At 30.9% G+C, this 20779-nt stretch overlaps 1 pseudogene; it reads right to left on the minus strand.

Moving 5' to 3' along the window:
• Positions 1-15374: 15374 nt before the first annotated feature.
• On the minus strand, positions 15375-15474 carry LOC127539563 (uncharacterized; annotated as a pseudogene).
• Between the last annotated feature and the right edge of the window lie 5305 nt (positions 15475-20779).

Here is a 20779-nt window from a genome sequence, read left to right on the forward strand (position 1 = left end):
TCAGTAGGCAGCAGTTATGAGAATTTTAAATGAGTGATAAATGTGTATTGAGTGAATTTGAAAGGAGAAATTACTAAATGATGCTGGAAGAAAGAAGAGCTTAGAAGTGACAGTGCAGAGAAAGGAGTATTTCAATTCTCCTACCTTAACCAATGTGAATTGGGGAAAATAAGTAAAGGTGTAATCTGTGGTATAAAGGCACTATAGGCTGAGAAGCAAAACTCTTAGGAATTATACAAATTATTGAAAGACAGAAGATAAGAGCAGGAAAGAAATTAGGATGAAAGCAACCTTAATAACCCTGTCTAAAAGGGAGGAAAATTGGTGTTACATAACTTGATGAACCCATACTGGCTTTTTGTGATTACTAATATTTAAGTAAACTTAACAACAGAAATTAGAACATTCAGCTTCCTATTCCCAGAAACTGTTCAATTATCAATCTAATGAAAATTATTCTCATATCTATTTAACAAGTCATATTTCCTCTATGAGTTCCAGTCCTGTATTGCCAATGACTTTCAAATATATGAAACTGACAGTTTTTTAAGCATCTCATACTCAACAAGCTCAAAACAGAACCCATGTTTTGTCCCGCAAAGTTCTGTGCTTGTAAGCTTCCTTGTTATGTCAAAGATACCATCATACTTCCAGTCTCTGAAGATGGAAATCTCATCTTTCTTAAATTCTTTCTTCCACTCACTCTACCTATCTAATTAGTTGCCAAATCTTGTCATTTTTTTCCTCTACAAGATCTATTACAAGACTCTTCTTTTCCCAAATCACATAGCTGCCATTTTAGTTCAGATATTCTCCATGTCTTGTGTGGCTGATTACAATAGATTTCTATATGCTCTACCTGCCAGATGTCTCTTCCCACTCTAATCCATTCTCTTCAAAGACACCAGAGGGATTTTCTTTTAAAATTATTTCTTACCATATCAAATTCCCAACTCAATAGACTTTAATGTCTCCCTAATACCCCAAAAATCAAATCTTGCGCTGAATATTTAAAGATCTTCATAATACTTTTTGATCAGTCTTTTGCAGAAAAAATTATATTTTGGTGGTCCCTATTGACTTATGTTATGCTTTCAGTTCACTAAAACTTGCATTTTTTTTCAAAACAACTGTGATTTAATCATGACTCTAGCTTATATTTGAATAAGTGATATTTTGTGTGTCTACTTGTAAGGTTATATGTTTATCCCTACTAAGTTTGATTCATTGTTCTAGACTGAAAATATCAAACTGGATCCCAACTGTCATTCAATATGTTAACTATTCCTTTCAGCTTGGTGTCATCTGCAAATTTGATGAAGATGTCATCTATCCAAATTATTGATAAATTTTGAACATCACAAGATCAGATGTATATTCTTATACTCAGTTCTACCATGTTGACATTGAATTATTAACAACTAATCTTTTACTCCAACCATCCACCCACTTTTAAATACACTTAACTATATGCTCTTTTAATCGATATCACTCAATTTTCTGGGCAAGAAATAGTATGAGATACTTCATGAAAAACTTCTCTTTAATATGGTTAAACTATATTGCAGCATGCCCTTATCTACTACCTTAGTAGTCCTTTACAAAAAGAAAATGAGGTCAATCTGGAATGACTTAATTTTTATAGACACTTGCTAACATTGTAAATACCACTTCCCTTTCTAGATGTTAGCCAATCATCTATTTATGGTCCATTCTAGAATTTTTCCAGGAATTGGAGTTGAGCCGACTGGCCTGTTTTCTACAGGCTCTGTTATTTTCCCTTTTTGAAAACTGGAATAGTGTTTTCCTTCCTCTAATTTTGTGGTACTTGTTCCATTTTTCATTATCTTTCAAAAAAAACCCTCTCATAGTAGTTCAACAATAACATCTGCTTGTTCTTTTAGTTCCCATCTGGGCCAAGTGCCTTAAATTCAAGGGAAGTTTGGATGCTGTTTTTACTATTTTCTTATTATCTTGGGTATCAGATCTTTCTTAGTCATTTTTATTCTATCATCTCCAGTAGAAAGGTCATTCTCCTTAGCAGAAAAATAAGGAAAATAAGAATTCAGCAGCACTTTTTTTTTTCTCTTGGTTGTGTGTCATCACCATTGTCATCCCATTCTATAACATTATCTGGTACATGCCAAAGAAAAGTATTATTCCTTCTTTAATTTTTTTCTCCTCCAAAATTGCTTTTAAAAATGTTTATAAAAGGTTCTCTTTCCAGTCTCCAAAATATGCTGTGCTCTTCTATTACCTCTCTGTTATCCAACTTTGCTTCTCTCTTCTGTAAATTTTAAAATATGGGTTGTTCAGTGAGTTTCCTGTGCCAAAATTATTTTCTTTAAGCTTTGTGGTCTATTTTCTTAAAAAGAAATAGATAATAAATATATATTTATTGTATTTCTATATTATATTTATATATAATTTTCATGCTTGCTATGTTTGCTTGCTTGCTATTGAAAATGCAATGGACTAGAAATGCAGCAGAATAAATAAAATTCTAAATAATATAATAAAACAATAACATCAAATAAGCATGATTAACAAATAATTTTAAGTTTTATTTCAAAATGTTTGCTTCTTATGTTGAAAGAATTTTATAGAATAGAAATATGTTCAGATTAAAACAGTAAATAATGAGGGGTCATTTTGATGAGAAAAACTAACTATTGATAATAATTAAATAGGCAATTTCAGTTATTTTTTATTACAGTTGAAGTTTAAATGAGGAAATTCCAGATCAAATGAGATATTTGTAAACACTTAGCACAGTGACTAGAACATGGTAGGTGTTTTCCTTCCCATATACACACATACTTATATACATAATATATATGTCTATCTACATGTGTATATACCTAGTTCAAGTTCCAAAATATTAAGAAGAGTTCAATGGCTAGACCTAGAAGCAGAAAGACATGAAGTCAAATTGAATCTCATTTATTTGTCTGATGCTAGAGAAATCACAATTTGTGTCATAACTTCATGCTGAGAGGTTCCACTACAAATTTATGTTATATCATATCAACTGAGCACTTGCTATAGTGAAGCAATTTTTTGACATTTCCTTAATTGACTCACTATTATTTTCCACAGTGGTTTTTCCAAACATTTTCATTACTCCTATCCACCTCAACATTCTCAGCTGAAAATCTTGCCTTTTATTTCACAGGGAAAAAAAGGCAATTCAATAAATGCTCCATTTTTTTATTCCTCTTCATCACATGCCATTCAGATGTCTTCAGGCATTTTCTTTTCCTTAACCTTTATTTCACATGAAGAAGTAGGCTTCCCCCAACCCTTACACAAGTAATCCTATTCCTATCCCATCTTTTCTGGCAATTTGCCTTCTTTATCATCATCACTCTCACTAATCTTTCATCTCTCTTTGTCTGCTGGCTGTTTCCTCACTGCTTACAGACATGCTCATGTCTTTTTCAACTTTGAAAAACCCTCAGTTGATCCTTGTAAGTTATCGTCCTGTCTTCTCTCTTTTGTTCCTAGACTCCTTAAGAAAGCCTTCTACAGCAAGTATATCCATTTTATTTCCTCTCACTCTCTTCTTAATTCTCTGTACTCTGGCTTCCATCCTCATCATTCAACTGAACCTGCTTTCTCCAAAGTTTATAACGATCTCTTAATTGCAAAATCACATGGCCTTTTTGTGATCCTCATTCTTCTTGATTTCTCCATATTGATTATCTTCTTCTCCCAGATACTTTATTCCATCTAGTTTTTCATGACACTTTTGTCTTGTGATTTTTCTGCTACCTATCTGAAAATCTCAGATTCCTTTGATATATTTAAATCTTGATTGGGTGTTTTCTTACATTCTTGAAGAGGACCAAAATGAGCTCACTATATTAAAACCGTTATAACGTGTCTGAATGTGGCCGGTCAGGCCAGTACAAGCTCAAAATGCTCTGCCACAAATCACACACACATAATCCATGTGAACATTTGGAATGGATTATCTAAATATGTGCATCTTGTTTTTCTTTTTGACTACTTCAACTCTGCTTTAGTCATAGAGCACAGTGCCTTCTTTATAGGTATACTATGAGAGGTCTTTTGTCAATGACTTCCATATCATATAATCAGTTCCAAAGTTCTTCAGAGAGACAAAGTGTCCTTATGTTGTTTGTTTGTTTGTTTTCTGACCAGCCTATGAGTGTATTTTGTGAATTCTCCATAAAATAATCTTTTAGGCAAGTGTATGTTTGGCATTTGAACAACATGACCCACCCATCAGAATTATACTCTCTGCAATAGAGTTTGAATGCTTAACTGTTTAGTTTGAGAAAGGACCTGAATATCTGGTACCTTATCCTGCCAGGTAATCTTTAGAATCTTCCTACGACAATTTAAATGGAAGTGATTCAGTTTCCTGACATGTACTGATATAGTGTCCAGATTTCACAGGCATACAACAATGGGGCAAGTATATTGACTTTGTAGACCTTTAGTTTGGTAGGAAGTCTAATACCTCTTCTCTTCAAACATATATAAACTATATAAAGAGATAATTCCAATAGTCAATATACATTTATTAAGCTTATACTGTGTGCCATGCACTCTGTTAAGTACTAGAGATACAAATATTTTTTTAAAAATCAGGAATTTATAATCTGATGGAGAAATACAACACATAAAGAAAGTTTATAAAATGGCAGTGGCTGGTTATGGTTATAGGGAGTATCTGTCATGGAAGCATAAGAAAATTCAAGATATCACAAAATGATGCGGTCATATGAGAAATGACATATTTCAGCACACATTCATACACATATTATTTCATCCTAACAACATACATGTATATAATACATTTGTGTATATCATAAACTTTGTAAACTTTAAACTTTTTATTTGTTATTGTTGCCATTTCAGTGGTGTCCAATTCTTTCTGATCCCATTTGGGATTTTCTTACCAAACATACATTCTAGCTTGTTTTACAAGTGATAAAACTGAAATAAACAGGGTTAAATAAACACCCTCTACTTCAAGGTACCTGCTAGGCATTGAGGATAAAAAGATAAAAATAAAATTCTTGAATCAAGGATATTAAGTTCTACCTATATAAATAAATGGAAGGTAATTTTGAGAAGAGAGGAAAGTTATGTGTTGGGGGTGAAGAGAACTTAGCTCTGAAGAAACTGCAAAGTTGTAACAGGTACAGGTGAGGATGGAAGTGCATTCCAGACATGATAAGAAAGATTGTGCACAGGCTTTTGGGAGGATATGGAATGTTGCATTCAAGGCATTGTTACTGATCTAATTTGGCTGGAACACAGAGGGCATAAAGGCCAGAAATAACATTGGAAAGTTGTTTTGGAGCTGAATTGAAGAAAACTGTTTTTTTCTTTGTTTAATCAGCATAGATATATCTTGACTCCAGTTAACATTCAACTTCCATTGTTCAATGAGAGTTACTTAGATAGATAATACCTCAGGACTTAATAACAAACTAATATTTATATGCTTCTTGTGGACATTGTGTTTGATCATGTATTAATTGATCTTAGTGAGAAATGAAAAGATTCTGACTGTGCCATTTACCTCATTTTCTCTTTATTGCCCCAGCAAAATATTTTTGTTGTTTTTGTTTATTTTTTAATTGAATTTATCAGTTACATTTAAGCAAAATTTTTTTTAAGTTTTAAGTTAAAAATTCCTTCCCTTCTCATCACTCAAACCTTTCTGAGAAAGCACTCAATTTAGTTTCAATTTTACATGTAAAATCACATAAAACATATCTCCATAAAAGCCAAAATGCAAAAGAAAACAAAGACAAAATGATAAAAATAAAGAAAGTAAAACTAGTAGGTTTCAATCTTCAATCAGAATTCACCAGTTCACTCTATGCATAGGGAAAACATTTTTCATCATGAGTCTTTTGGAATTGTCTTGGATTATGTGTAGCTAAGTATTTTTGCAGATTATTACCATTACAATATAGCTATTACTATTTGCAATGTTCTCCTAAGTCTCCTTATTTCACTTTGCATCAGTTTATATAAGTTTTTCAAGTTTTTCTGAAACCATCCCTCTCATCATTTCTTGCAACACAGTAGTATTTAATTACAATCATATGTTATTTATTTAATATTCCCTCAATTTTCAATTCTTTCCCACCACAAAAATAGCTTCAAAAATATTTTTGTATATATAGGTCTGTTTCTATCTTAAAAAAAAAAAAAACTCTTTTGTCAGTGACTAGTTAGATTAGTCTAGGTGGCATTATCATTTTTATTATATTGACACAAGTAATTAATATTTCTCCACTTGTTTGGATCTGACTATTTCTATGAAAGTTGTTTGTAATTGTGTTCATGTAATCCCTAGGTTTGTCTTGATTGGTAGGCTCATAAGTATTTTATATTGTCTGCTATTATTTTAAATGAAATTTCTTTTTCTATCTTTTGCTGCTAAGTTTTCTTGGAAGTATATGGGAATGCTGATGGTTTATGTTATTTTATGTCCTGAAATTTTAATGAAGTCATTTCAACCAATTTTTAGTTGAATCTCTGAGGTTTTCCAAGAATGATAATTTTGTCTCTACATTGTCTATTTTCATTTCTTCAATTTTCTTGTTTTATTATCATAGCTAGATTTTCTCATAAAATAATTGAATAATAGTGAAGGTAGTAGATATCCTTGCTTCACGCCTGATAAGTTTGGGAAGTCTTCAAGTTTATTTCCAGTACAGAAGATGTTTGCTCTTGGGTTTAAATAGCCAAAAATCTTCATTTTGGGAAAGATTACATTGACTCCTATATTTTCAAGTTTGTTTTTTTTTTTTAATAGAAATGGATACTGCATTGTGTCAAAGGATTTTTCTGCATCTATTGATATAAGCATATGAGTTTTGCTTTTAATTATATGGTCAATTAGTCTGATAATTTTTTACTATTGAACCAACCTTGCACTCCTGTTGTAGATCCTACCTACTTTTAATGTATGGTCTTTGGGTATTATAATCATACTGCTATTTAAATTTTTCACTAATATTCATTAAGGAAATAGCTCTCTGTCTCTGTTTTTGCTCTCCCTATTTTAGGTTCCAAAATCTTATTTGTCTCATAAAATAATTTATTATGAATTTTTTTATTAGTACGATAGTTTTCTTAGTTTCAGTTTTATTAATTTCTCCTTTGGTTTTCAGAATTTCTAATTTGGTTTTTAATTGGGAGTTTTTAATTTCTTTTGTCTCATTATTTTAGCTGCATGCACAATTCATTGATCTCCTCTTTTCAGAGATATAAAATTTCCCCTAAGAACTTCTTTGGCTGCATCCCATAGATTTTTGTTTATTATCTCATTATTGTCATTCTCTTGGATGAAATCATGGATTGTTTCTCTAATTTACTCTTCGACCTACTCATTATTTAGCATTAGCTTATTTAATGTCCAATTGGTTTTTTGTCTATTTTTCCCTTGCCTTTAGTGAATATAATTTTATTGCATTGTGGTCTGAAAAGGAAGCATTTATTATTTCTTCCTTTCTGCATTTGATTGTAAGGTTTTTATACCTTAGCACATGGTCTATTTTTATGTAGGTACCATATACTGCTAAGAAAAACATGTATTCTTTTCTGCCTCTTATTCAGTTTTCTCCAGAAGTCCAAATTTTCTAGGATCATATTAACCTCTCTAGTTTCTTTCTTTCTTTCTTTTTATTTGTTTTTAATGGTTTGTTTGATTTTGAGAGGGGAGAGTTGAAGTCCCCCACTAATATAATTTTGTTATCTGTTTCTCCCTGTAACTGACTTTATGCATTCTCTAGGAATTTGGTTCTGTACAACTTGATACATATACATGTAATATTGTTACTACTTCATTGTCAATAGGACCATTTATCAAGATTTTATTTTCCTTCTTTCTTTCTTTTAATTAGATCTATTTTTACTGGTGCTTTATCTAAAGATATTGTAGAATTGCTACACTTCCTATTTTTATTTTTTACTTCAGCTGAATCACAATAAATTCTGTTCCAGCTTTTTACATTTACTCTGTATGTCTTTCCATGTCAACTGTGTTTCTTGTAAACAACATATTGTGAGATTCTGTTTTTTAATCCATTCTGCTATTAGCTTCCATTTTATGTGGGAGTTCATTGCATTCACATTCACAGTTACAATTACCACCTCTGTATTTCCCTCCAACCTATTTTTCCCCTTTGTATACTTTTATTCTTTCTACCCTGTCCTTGGTAGTGTTTTTGTTTTGTTTTGTTTTTGACTCAGCAAACCCACTCTTTTCTCTCCTATTACCTCTCTTCTCTTACTAGTGTTTCTGGCCTTACTTCTATCTAATCTCTCCTTTTTTTTCCCTCTTTCTCCTCCTACTTCTTTATAAGGGTAGATAAATTTCTACCAAATCCAGGAGAGCCCAAACTGATGAGATCAAGCTTCAGACACTGTTCATCCTCCTCTCTTCTTTCCCTCTATTGTAAAAGAACTTTGCTGTCTCTTCAAGTGATCTAATTTGTACCATTATCCCTTTGTCCATGTAATGCCCCTCTCTGTCTGACCAGTAACAGATACAGCTCTCTAGAGTTACAGATATCATCTTCCCATCCCATAGGGATGTAAATAGTTAATCTTTAAATAATATATATTTCGTACTGTTTTACCTTTTTACATTTCTCTTGAAGTTTGTGTTTGAAGATTAAATTTTCTATTTATTTCTGTTTTTTTTAATAGAAATGATTGAAAGCCTTCATTGAAAATCCACCATCTCCCTTGAAAGATGATGCTCACTCTTGCTGAGTAATTCTTGATTGTAATCCCAGTTCCTTTTCCTTCTGAGATATGTTGTCTCAGGCCCTTGGATCCTTATTGAAGAAGTTGCCATATCCTGTGTAATCCTGATTGTTATTCCTTGATATTTGAATTGTTTTTGTTTGGCAGCTTGAAGTATTTTTCCCTTGCAATTGTAGTTTTGGAGTTTTGCAACAATATTCCAAAGGACTTTCCTTGTGTGATCTCTTTTTTAACGTGATTGATTCTTTCAGTTAGTATTTTCCCCTGTGTTTCTCGAATATTGTGGCAGTTTGAATGTTATCTAGGCTCTTTTGTTTGTTTTTGGTTACAGCCTTCAGATAGAACAATAATTTTAAAATCATTTCTTCTGGATCTCTTTTCCAGCTGTTTTTCTAATGAGGTATTTCACTCCACCCCCTCCCCAACACTGCATTTTTTCATTCATTTCAGTTTGTTTGACTGATTCTTCATGTCTCATAAAGTCATAAGTTTGTCCCATTCTAGTTTTTGGTGTGTGATTTTCTTCAGCTAGCTTTTGAATTTCTTTTTCCATTTGATTAATTATACTTTTTAAGGTGGTGTTTTTTCAGTGAAAATTTTTTTCCCATTTGACCAATTGTATTTTTTTAAAGAATTACCTTCCTTTTCCATGCTGTTGAACACTGACAGAGTCCTCAGTAAAGCAGTAAAGCAGTAAGCAGAACTGAGGATCTCAATTGCTGATCTACAATGTTTAAGACTTTCTCACCAGTTTTCCCAGAGTCCATCTGAGCTTGACTGAGTACCCCTTTCATCCCAGTGAGACTGATCTTTCTTGAAGTTCTTCCAATCTATTTTGTGGTGGATAGTTGTTTCATAATGTCAGATTCTGTTCAAAGACTTGGTTTCATGTGGTTTTTGAGGAAAAACTAGGAGAACTCTCTACAGTTTCCTGGGCTCACTCCACTATCTTGGCTCTATCTCTAGAGTTACTGCACTGCTATTTCACAAATAATTCTTGGAGTTTGGAAATTTTTGGTGCTTCCAAGGTAGTGTGAGCTGGGGTGTGGTGTAATCACTATTGTCTTGGTCTACACTCTGGACCTTATCCTGGAAAGTCTCCTGATCCCATGGGATTGCAAATAATACTTCTTCCCAGGGCCTCTACTACCTTGGGACTGAAAATGGTGTTGTGTATAGGGTTCCTGATCCCTTTTATCTAGAACAGATACTGTCCTTTAGAGGTCTTTATCTCTCTTGATTGAAAGTGCTCCCCTCAGCCTTTACATGATCCAGAAGTGGATATAAACAATAGAATTGCCCAACAACATTTGTTCTTGTATCCAGTGTTAATATAGGGGAACCTGACAATTACATTCTGTCCAGTTTCTAGATTTACTTATTTTCTCTGGTGTGGGAGCTCCTGAAGCTGCTTCTGCTTTTGGCACCACCACCTACCCCTGTCACTGATATTTCATGCACATGAGCTCTGGATCAGCATCATTCCCCATGTCATATATTTGTCTTTCTGATTTCCTTTACTGTCTTGGGAAAAAGAATGTCTCATTCTGACTTCCTATTGACTCTTCTACTTCAGAATTCATTCTGAGATATTCTTTTTAAAGTTGTTTAGTATGAAGTGTTGAGAAAACTCAGCTGAATGCTTCTCTACTCTTCTATCTTGATTTAGCCACTGGAAATAGGTCAAATAATTATTTTAAAATGTATCTTACAGGAGAAAATTTTCATATATTTGACATATACCAAATAATAAATATTTGTGGATATATTTATTACTGAAGAACACAGAAGACCATTTTTCCTTATATGAAATAACTCTTATTAAAAACAGGCATCATATTCGATTTATAGATTAGACATTCTCCATTTTATGACGAGTCACTCTGATCAGTTGACTTTCAGTATTATGAAGTATTATTATTTAGTATCTTAGTTTTTAATATCCTTGAAGTACCATATTTTGTTTCCTTTCATTTATGTTTAAGCTATAATCTGAGAGGCCAGTCAAGGGAGCTATTGAGGTCTAATGAAAATAGGTCAGTATTTGCTTCTTAAAAACAAAATAAAACCAAAAAAAATTCAAGGATTTCTGCTATGTTTATGACTTTTGATCCTGAGGCTTTGTGATCTTGAGGTACCTTGATCTTGAGAGAGTTCTGTCTCTATCAATATAAATTATATTCTATCTATAACCTCTTTTCTTACATCACTCTTGCCAATATCCTGCCCTAGGTCAATATAGAGACTTTTCCCTCTAAGTTCCATAACAATATTGAACACTAATAAAGCCTCACAGATGTCTATATCTTGTGATTTATTTTCATTAGGTACCCATTACATAATGAATTAGACATCCCTTTGATATGTTTTGTAATACTTGTATGCAAATCATTGTTGATGATATGGTAACCATTTCCCTTGGGTTGACTTGAAATTTTAATTCATCTAACACTGTTTGGCAGATTGTCATAGTTTATAGAATGCTTGTCTTGGGATTAGCAAAGCCTGGGTTTGGTTCTGACTCTTTTGTCAGTATGACCATAGGCAAATAGCTTAACTACTATAAGCCTTAGTTTTTCCATTTGTAAAATGGGAGGGACACTTCAAATATCGGATCCACACAATTATTTTGTAACTCTGGTGAAATAACATACATGAAATGCTTTGTAAATTTTAAAGTGACTTGTAGATTTCATTATTAAATTTTATAACCATCTAGCATAATTGAAAGAATATCAATGTTAAAAAGATAGTTTTTTATTAAAAGGAAGCTCGAAGTTATTGAAAGAATTATAGAATGTCCTTTAAATGATCTATTCTAGTCTTTTCTTCTTGTTCATTTCTGAGCTTGCTTTATTATCCATCTTTATTCCCCTTACCTACTGCCACACACTGTTGAGTTGATATATCAACTCAGCAGACTGTTCAGCCAACTACATATCATAGTCAAGACAACAGGTATTCATCCACTTGGCTTTTCCTGTATGATTAGTCTAAACCTATTTGAGTAATTAAGTTCTTAATTGAGAACACTTCAAATAGTTTCAGGTCTTAATATAATCAACAATATGTCATCCACTTTACCATATTAGGTAAAATTTCCTATTATTTGGATTCTATGATGCATATCACCCAATTTTTTCATCATAGAGTTCTCTATGCTATATTTCAAGTTATATGAATAATTAGAGGATTGACATTTTGTCTCAATTATTCTATTTTTTAAAGGACTATTATATGATTTCAACATATGCATGGAAGACATCCTCTTGGATCCGATTCATCAAAGCTGAATTTCACTTTCCCAAATCAAATACTTTTAAATAGTTCAACAAAAGGTAAGTAGAGTAAGATATTATATTCATTTAAAACTTCAATTTTGTAACTATAAAATATGGTTGACTATAGAAAAGTATTGGTGAAAATCTCCTTATTCCTTTTTAATATTTTCAGCAAGGCAATACCAATACATGCATATATTATTTTCATAAAGAAAGGCAAAAAATATTTGTTGTGGTGTCTTTAATAATTTAAAAACTATTAATTTTTTTTAATATTTTCATTCCTGCATTTCAGAATTCTTAAGAATCAATCCCTCAATAGCTTAATATTTTCTGTTTTTTTCTTAAATATATCTATACATCATGATCTCACTCAACTGCACTTCTTTCTTGTTTTCTTTAGTGAAATCCGGTTCCAAGGTCAGGATTATATTGTCATAGTACAGATGTGGTAACTCTTCTGTAATTGATGGAGAAAAAAGTTCATGATAGAAATGTAGACTTAATTGTGCTTTACAACCAATCTTTCTTCAAGCTTCTTTTATCTTGAACTATTTTTCCATCCTCTTTAGGATTTTGCAAATGAGCACAGAGTCAGGTGGGGCTTAGTAGATACAGTACTGGATTGGAATAAAAAAGGATTGAGTTCAAATTCTTGTGTGGCCCTGGGAAAGTCACTAAAGCCCTGCTTGCCTCATTTTTTCTCATCAGTAAAACAGGAACAATAATAACCATGAACTCAATGAATTATGAGGTTACAATAACAAATTATGTTAGAATTTTGGAAAACATTAAGTACTATATATGTACTTATTATTATTATTTAATATTAAATATATCTGGTCTTAGTTATCACCTGTTTGAGCTTCTAAAGGAGATTAAATCTTTGTTAAATGATTCTTTTGACTTTTGTGTGTGATTATTTTATAAGTTAAATTTAGAAAATTTTGAGAGTAGATATTCAATATTTGTTGTTGGATCCATTCACTTTTTTATGGGAAATAGTTTATTTCAATATGCCATCCAATTGGGTATTAATTTTTGTTTTGATAAGTTGATAGTCTAACTTTACTTAGAAAGCTGATTCAGAAATCATTTCCATATCAGTTACCAGGCATTTCCTATTTATTAAAATAATATAAAAATTTAATTTCAATTGGGTTTTTACCTTTGAATATTAAATATGCACATATATGTATATATGTATATTACATTTTCTATTAAATTTCTTTTATTGATTAGTAGAAACCTAATCAACAGTATTGTTATAAAGTTTACTAAAAAATAAATATACAAATTATAATAGGATATAACATTCTGTTAGTTTTGGAGTATATGAGACAGCCATACTATAAGTTTTGCCTAAAAGCAGCAGGGATTGATTGAAGAAAAATGTACTTGAAAAATCTCAGGTCTGAATTATAATCATACTTCACAGAAATTACTTCTGAACATACTATATGTGATACATGTTTTCTATTAAATCATGTCACTTAGTTGGCACAATTCTTTTAAGCATTTTGTCAATTAAATCAGGATCATCTACTGAGAACAATAAAATAATACTTAAATCAAATAAAACCACAGTATCAAAGACTGCTTTTAGTTCATACTGATTTTTCCATATCCACTTGTAGACTTAAGAGAATTTGTTACCACATCCTTGTTTAGGGACCACAATGCATAAATTGTTCCTTGAGATTAGTAATAAATACATCTGCTCTTTTTGAATTATTTGTATCTCTTGTATAAATATCACATGATTATTTTCAACTAAAATATTAATTTTAAAAAGTTACAAAATGTTTGCAAAAGGAAAGGACACAGAGTAGTGAGATAAAAAGTTAGGATATCAGTTATTTTACTTATCTGAACACTTTTAGAGTTCTTTATCTATCAAAAGCAGTCATTAATATTTCATATATTCATATAACACAAATTTCATTGTAAACTTCTCCTATTCTCTAATAAGACAATGAAATGAACATCCACTTATTTAAAATAGGATTCTCACCCATAAGGAAGAAGATAAAAAGGTGGCACCCATTTGTAAAGTGAGCATTTTTGAATATTTAAGTCAACATTTTCTGAGCTTTCTTACAATTGCCATCTTAAAAACCTCAATTTGTGGCAATGCTTTTTTTTAATTTCATAAAATAAAATTTAAAAATGCCTTAGGGGCAGAAGCTGTAATAGTGGAAGCAACACCAGCACTAGCTCTGGAAGTGATACCAGGGCACTTAGCACCTTGTGATGATAATGAAGTTGCACATCTACTCAGAAAGAGACTACAAGGAACCTTGTGCTAGCACTGGGCACACAAGTGGGTGACATTTGGCAATCCCATTGTCTTTTATCCATTTCTCGGTAATAGTTCTAGGGCAAAGAGGAAGTCCTGATGTCAAAAAGGATCAGCGATCCTTTGTAGACTCACTTCACAGTACCAAGGCAAAGAGAAATTGTGTTTATGAGAGAGTAGAAATGCTAACTAGGAAGGGCTAGAGTACAAGACAGTTATCTTACCTCTTAGCAGATTATATGGCCTTGAAAGCACTAAAACCTCACAGGCTCCCAGAGGTAGTTATGAAAATAGCTGAATATAAAAGCCAGAAGCTTTGAATAGTCACCCTACACACTCTTAAGGTAAGCAAAATCCAACTCTAACATGAACACTAAAGTCAACAAATGGGTTAGAAAAGTGAACCAACAACAACAACAACAACAACAAACCTGAGCATAAAAATCTGCTATTAAAGTCCCAACACAAACTCAGAAAAAGACAATAACTTGAAAATATTTACAAGCAAAGCCTAAAAATAAAATAAAGATTGGACACAAACCAAATAGGAATCAATAGAAGAAGAGATTTTTTTTTAATCAAATGAAATGAAAATATTAGGAAAACAAATGAGAACGATGCAATAACAATACAAAGAGCTTAATAATCTGATAAAATTCAATTTTCAATTCAATAAACATTTATTAAGTGATTTTTGTTTGCCAGACATTGTGATAAAAGAACAAAATTATTAAAGAAAATAAGTAAAAAAATTCAGAATTGGCCATATGGCAAAAGAGGTATAAAACCTAACAGAAGAATTTAACTCCTTAAAAATTAGAATTAGGTCAAAGTTAATGACTACCTGAGAGATCAAGAAATAATTGTAAAAGACTGAGAAAATAGAAGAAAAAGTGAAATACTCCACAGGGGAAAAAAAAAAAAAACGACTGACATGGTAACAAATCAAAGAAAGATAACTTAAGAATTATTGGACTACTTCAAATTCATATGTAAAAAAGAGCCTTGATGTCATTTTTCATTTTTTTAAAGAAAATATGGATCACTTAAATTTGTGTCTCATCCTTGTGCAGGAGCCATGTTAATCTTCTCTGATTCATTGCCAAAGTGATCATTAGACATTATGTTTAAAGAAAGTATAAACGAAAACTGCCCTGTTATTTTAGAACAAAGGGAGCAAAATAGAAATTAAAATAATTCATTGCTTAACTTTTAGAAAAGATCCCAGTATATACCCTCCTAGGACTATCAGATCCAAAATCTAGATCTACCAGATAAAAGTGTAAATACTAAGAACAGCAATCATAACTAGGAATGTGATTGGTATGAACCCATCCATAAAATAGAGGATTGGAGCAGAATAAATTAGAAAAAAAAAAGAATTCAATAATATATTGTTTACAGGGGACCAGCTAGAAGCAATAAGACACATAGAGAAAGTTAAAATAAAGGACTGAAGAAGAAAGAATCTATTATACTTTAGCTGAAGTAAAAAAAAAAAAAAAAGCAGCAATAGCAATGATGCTATCAAACAAAACAAAAGCTAAAGTAAACCCAATTAAAATAATTAAGAAAACTATGTTTTATTAATACATACTATTGACAATGATGTAATATCAACAGTAAATATATATTCACCAAATAGGAGAAAATCCATATTCTTAAAGGAAAAGTTAAATGAGTTACAGGAGAATATAGACAATATAGACAATAAAATTATCTATTGTGGATCCTAAATTTGACTATCAGAAACATAGATAATCTAACTATAATATAAATAAGAAAAAAGATGAGGGACTTAACAGAATTTCATAAAAGTTAAATGTAATAGATCTCTAAAGAAAATCAAATAGAGGATCATATTTTTTCCCTCAGCTGTAAAATGTACCCTCAAAAAAATTTGACCATGAAATAGAACACCAAAAAAAAAAAAAAAAAGTCACAAAGGCAAAAAAGCAAAAATCTTAAAGAAACCCTTTTCAGACCATAATGCAATAAAAGTTATATTTTATATAGGGTCTTAGAAGCACAGATGAAAAAATTAATTGGAAACTAAATAATCTAATCCTAAAGAGTGAATGGGTCAAAGAACAAATCCTAGAAATAATCAATAATTTGATTAAACAGGATAACAATGAGACAAATGCCAAAATTTGTGAGATGCACCTAAAGCAATACCTGGGAGTAAATTTATGTCTCTAATTATATACTTTAATAAAAGAAATAAAAAGAAAACCAATTAACTAAGCATGCAGCTAAAAATGAGAAAAAATTAAAATTTCCAACTAAACAGTTTTATAGAAATATTAAAAATCAAATTAGAGCTTAACAAAATTAAACATTAAAAATCATTGAACAAATAAGTAATGATAGAGTTGGTTTCATGTGAAAAAGCAATAAAACAAATAGACTATTGGTAAATATAATTTAAAAAGAAAGAAGAAAAGCAAACTACTTATATAAAAAATGAAAAGTATAAGTATACAATTAATAAAAATGCAATTAGGTCAATTAAGAGTTATTTCCCCCAATTATATGACAATAAAATTGACAATCTTAATTAAATAGAGAATATTTACCAATATACTAATTGTCTAGATTAATAAAAGGGGAAATAAAATACTGAAATAACCATAACTTAAAAAAAAAAACCTAAATAGGCAAAAAAACTGAATTCTTTAAGAAAACCCCCCAGGAGCTGATGGATTTATAAGGGATTTATTTATAAAGGATTGAAAGAAAAGCCAATTCCAATAAAATATATAGTATTTGAAAAAAATAGAAGAAAGGATCCTACCAAATTCCTTCTTTGACAAAAATATGGTTTTGACTCCTAAATAGAGACAGCAAAATCAAGAAAGAAAATGAAACCAATTTTCTTAATGAATATTGGTGCAAATATTTGAATAAAATATTAACAAGGAGATTTCAGAAATATATTACAATGATCATATACTTTGAAAACATTGGATTTATGTCAGGAAATGAAGGTCTGATTCAGAATTAGAAAAATCTTCACTATAATTGACCATATAAATAAGAAAAGAAAAAGTATAGTGTAATTATATGTATAGATGCAGAAAAAATTTAACAAAATGAAATGCCCATTCATTAAGAAACATTTGAAAGGGTAAAATGAATGAATGAATCTTTTATTAAAATGACAAGTGTTTATCTAAATCAAAATCAGACATTATTTGTAAAAGGAATAGAATCTGAGCCTTTCCAGTAAGATCAAAATTAAAAAGCAACATTCTCTATTATCACTGTCAGTATCTGATATTGTATAGAAATTCTAGTTATAGCAATAAGACAAGAAAAAGATATTGAAGGAATTTGAATAAGTAAGGAAGGAATAAAACTATCACTCTTTGCAGGTCATGTAATGATATACTTACAGAATGTTGGAGAATTGATTTAAAAACTAGTTGAAATAAAAAAAATGTAGGATATTAGCACTTCTATACATTGTTAACAAAACCCAGCAGCAAGATAAAGAAAGAGCAATCCTATTTAAAGTAACTGTAGACTATAAAGTACTAGGGAGTCTATCTGCCAAGATAAACCCAGGGAATACAAACACAATTACAAAACACTTTCTGAGCAAAAGAAAACATCTAAACACCTAGAGAATTATTAATTGTTCATGGAAGTGAGTCAATATAATAAAAATGAAAATTCTATCTTAATTAATTTACCTATTCAGTGCCATAGAAATTAAACTACCAAAGAATGATTCTGTAGAACTAGAATAAATAATAACAAAATATATCTGGAGGAAGAAAAAAATCAAGAATATCAAAGCAATAAATGAAGAACATAAAGGAAGGTAACCTAGTAGTATTCAATCTCAAATTATACTACAATGTGGCAAGCATCAAAACAATTTGGTAGCAGATAGCAAATAGAATAGTTGATAGATGGAATAGATTAGTTACACAATATACAAAAGTAAATGACTATAATAACCTACTGTTTGATAAACCCAAAACCCAAACTATTGGGACAAGAATGCACTATTTGACAAAAATTGCTGGGAAATGTTTAAGTAAGCAGAAATTAGATACAGATTATATCTTAAACCTATACCAAGAGAAGCTTAAAATGGGTACATAGTTTAGAACTAAAGGATGATACCATAAGCAAATTACATGAGCACAGTTGGGAGGGGGGATAACTCTCCAATAAATGGAAAAGGGAAGAGTTCATGACCAAAAGAGAGAAAATTCATAGTAAGGTAAAATGGAGTGTTTATTACATGAAATTTTAAAGTTTTTTTTTTCAATGGGAACAAAACACATGCAGGCAAAATTAAAAAGAAATCAAGAAACTAGGAAACATTACAGCAAGTTCATTTCTGGAATATATAGGGATTATACCAAATTAATAAAATTAGTCAGTCCACAATTGATAAATGGCCAAAAGATATGAATAAGCAGGTCCTAAAAAACAAAATCAAAGTTATCATTATTGTTATATTGCTTTCTAAAAAGAATAAATCTGCTTACTTAAACATTTCCCAGCAATTTTTGTCAAATAGTGAATTCTTGTCCCAGTAGTTTGGGTCTTTGGGTTTATCAAACACTAGGTTATTATAGTCATTTACTTTTGTATATTGTGTTATTGATTAGGGAAATCCAATGTAAAATAAATCAGGGGTATAAAACAAATCAGGGGTATAACGTCACACTCATCAGATTGGTTAAGATAACCAAAAAAAATGCAAATAACTTATGCTGGAGAGATGTGGAAAATTTGGGATACTAGAGTATAATTTATAGTGATGTGACTTGGTCCAACCATTCTGGAGAACATTTTGAAATTTCATCCAAAGAGCTATAAAATTGTGCAGTATTGCTATTAGGTCTATACCCCAAAGAGATCAAAGAAAAGGGGAAATATGTACAAATCAGCTATTTTTGTGACAGCAAAGAATTGGAAACTGGGCATGTTCAGCAATTAGGGAATGTCTGAACAAGTTGGAATATCTGATTGTGTTGAAATACTCTTGTGCTGTAAGATATGATGAAGGGAATGGTTTCAGAAAAAAAAAAAGCTGGGAAGCTTTCTATAGCCTGTTGTAAAGTGAAGTGAACAGATCTAGGAAAATATTATGCACACTAACAGTCATGTTGTAATGATAAGCAACTGTGAAAGACAGAAACTTTGTTAAATGCAATAATCCATGATAATCCAAATGGTTTATGATGAAAAATGCTATCCACTTACAGAATGATAACCAATGAACTCCAAATGCATATTGAAACATCTTTTTTCTTTATTTTTATTGTTTTTTCCACACAATGATGAAATGCTTTTGCATGATTTCTTATGTGGATATCATATTCCTTGCTTCTTCAATAATTAGAGGAGAGGATAGAGAGAGAAGAGTATTTGGAACTGAAAATCAAAATAAAATTTTAAAAAATATACAAAGAACAATGCATTTCTGGTATTGTAGAAATGATGGAAAGTTAGGTGAAATGAACCCTCCTTTTAGAATTTATTACATACAAGAAGAAAACTAAGCAAAAACATGCATCCTGAATTTTGGAAGATCAGGTTTCAAAGGATTTAGAAAAAAAGAAATGTAAGATCCCATTGTCTACAATTCTAGAAGTCAGACAGCCCAGGAGGCATAGGAAGCTCTCAAAAAGGAATTCTGGAAGACATGAAGAAAAACATTTTTTTTTTTTTTTTTATGATGAGGAAAAACAAAAACAAAAACAGGAGTTGTTTAAAGTGACCAATATGAATATACCAGAGCTCCTTGACCATTTTAGCTTTTAACAAGTTATGCACAGAAAATATAACCTGAGTCTATCAATAAAACATATATACAAAAGTGTGTCATGATCCTGTGAAATAGCAGCAAGCAAACTTTTAACAAAGGTGAAAGAATTCTCCAAATCACTGATTACCAGACAAATGCAAAATAAAACAATTCTGAAGCTTCATCTCAATTTACAAATTGACAATGATAAGAAAGGTGAAAGTGTTAAAGTGCTAGTGAGATGATAGGCTTATTAGCATATTGTTGGTGGAACTGTGAATCAATACAATCATTTTGAAAAGCCATGTAGAATTATGCGCAAACAAGTGATTAATATATCTGGATCCTTTAACCAAGGGATTCCACTACTACAAATATTCCAAGGCTATTAATAAGAAAGTCCTATCCAAACACACACACACACTTTGTGATAATCAAAGTTGCTCATTGTTTGAGGATGGCTAAACATATTGTGGTTCATGAATCTATAATGGAATGTTTCTATATTATTAAAAAAAAGATGAAAGTTAAATACTGAGAAGCATCTAAAGATCTATATGAACTGATGGAGAATGAAGCAGGAAGAGACAAAAATATATATGCTATATATAATGAATTCAACAATGTAAGCAAAAATAAGAATTTTTATTTCTATGATAG

The sequence above is a fragment of the Antechinus flavipes genome, chromosome 5 (genome assembly GCF_016432865.1).
Source record: "Antechinus flavipes isolate AdamAnt ecotype Samford, QLD, Australia chromosome 5, AdamAnt_v2, whole genome shotgun sequence".
Classification (NCBI taxonomy): Eukaryota; Metazoa; Chordata; class Mammalia; order Dasyuromorphia; family Dasyuridae; genus Antechinus; species Antechinus flavipes.